This window comes from Schistocerca serialis, chromosome 1, assembly GCF_023864345.2.
Source record: "Schistocerca serialis cubense isolate TAMUIC-IGC-003099 chromosome 1, iqSchSeri2.2, whole genome shotgun sequence".
Lineage (NCBI taxonomy): Eukaryota > Metazoa > Arthropoda > Insecta > Orthoptera > Acrididae > Schistocerca > Schistocerca serialis.
The window spans coordinates 509,356,897-509,358,759 of record NC_064638.1 but is presented as its reverse complement, the minus strand read 5'-3'; the positions used below and the strand labels follow the sequence as shown (position 1 = coordinate 509,358,759).

Below are 1,863 nucleotides of genomic sequence, written 5' to 3'. Positions count from 1 at the left end.
AAGGACAGGGTTCGTTTTCAGTGTAACATTTGGTACTGCAGTCCAACCCAAAACTTCATTCCATAGATCTTTCGTCTTATTTCGATATTTGCTCCAGCCAAAAAAATCCTATCCAAGCATGCTTTCTGTATTTTTCTCATATAACCTCTCAGTGCATTTCTTCAAATTCATCGCAACTCATTCTCTTAAAGGCTACCCCCTCTTAAGCTAACTTCAATCTACTGAGCTCAGATGCTAAACTGAGGGACGAGGCAATATAGCAGCACAAAACAATTAACACAAACAGCAAATATATAGTTAAGGCTCACCGGCCACTTGACGATCTTCTTCTTCTGTGCGAATGCACAAACAGTGCCCGAACTCTTACGTGAATCGCCAACGCGCCGCGAGTATTGAGTATAATGGGCGGGGGCACTACAAATGTAGTACGGGACAATTCGTTAAGAATGTCGGTTTCGCGGGAGGCGTGCCAGAGATAAATCCTCGGTGGCTCAGATGGATAGAGCGTCTGCCATGTAAGCAGGAGATCCCGGGTTCGAGTCCCGGTCGGGGCACACATTTTCATCTGTCCCCGTTGACGTATGTCAACGCCTGTAAGCAGCTAAGGGTGTACATTTCATTGGAATGTATGAAGTTGCCAGTTAACTCTAATACCAACGTGATTTCCATAATATGTATTACCAAGGGAAGGGGGAGGGATGTACTTTGTGCTCACCACCAAAAAAAGAAAAGAATTAAAGAAAAGAAAAAAATTGTTACTTGCTGTTAACTTTTATTAACACACCGTTTTTAAATAGGTACTGAGTATAAGTAGTGCCCAGAACATGAAAATATCTTATAGCACAGTCTTAGCAATACCAACGCATTTTCCATCATGAGTACACGAGCAGGAGGAGTACATTATGAGCATCACAAAGAAATTTAAAAATACAGATTTCGTTAACTGTCGTTGATCTTTATTCGCAGAATAGTATTGAAAGGTGTAACTATTGTCCAGAGCTTTAAAATATGAATATGACATCTGTTGTGAAAAATCACATTTGCTGGCAACACTTAAACTTTTGGGTTACTTTTTACTGAAAAACTCAAAACAACTATAGAAAATTCTATAAGAAATTATAAAAACAGTAATTTTTTTCAAAATTTTAAAATATCGGTTACATAACTACATTACAATAGTTTCCAAAAGATTACGCCATCCATCCTCCTGGTATTTCCAGGGTTAATTCTCTGAAGTGAACTTCTCTCCCCTGACAATGCGCAGAAGGTCTGCAATTCACAAGGCTCTGTCGTTAGTGTTTACCTCCGGTAACGTAGACGCTAACATTTTTGACTGCTCTCTGCACTGTGTCTCTGCTTTCCTAGCATGGAGTGCGCTCGCCGGCTTTCAACAACCTCAAGCTTAGCAGCAGCCTTAAGCTCAACAATGTACAAGTCAATAAGTCACGAATACATGACAATTTGATCATTAAGTTCATTTAAGTGATGCCTATAGAACAACACTTTCCAGCGACTAAGCCTTCCCATCGAGAATTTATTCTTGAATATATACTCAGTGTTAAATAAAATTTCATGGGTCCAAATCTCTATTATTATTAGGAGGGATTTCAGATAGGGCAATTTTCTGTAGGCTTTCGCAGAATGTAGCACCAGACGGGCAGGTCACAACTTAAAGAGACAGTTGCAATACATTGTAGGTAATCAGCGTATGTATGCCCTTAGGTTAGTGGTTTTACTGATCCTTACTTGGTCAGGCGCATAAAGCGGGATGGTGGTGGAGGGTAGTACGCGTATATTTCACAGCTGGAAGAGGAGCCACGAACAGCTCCGTGAGATACCGCGGGCTGGGATTGTGCGTGGCAA

The 1,863-nt window shown here is 40.8% G+C and overlaps 1 non-coding gene across 1 annotated transcript; it reads left to right on the top strand.

Annotated features, from left to right (window-relative positions):
• Positions 1–480: 480 nt before the first annotated feature.
• On the top strand, positions 481–554 carry Trnat-ugu (transfer RNA threonine (anticodon UGU)). Its single transcript has one exon. It is a non-coding gene; the product is annotated as a tRNA-Thr (tRNA).
• Positions 555–1,863: the final 1,309 nt, after the last annotated feature.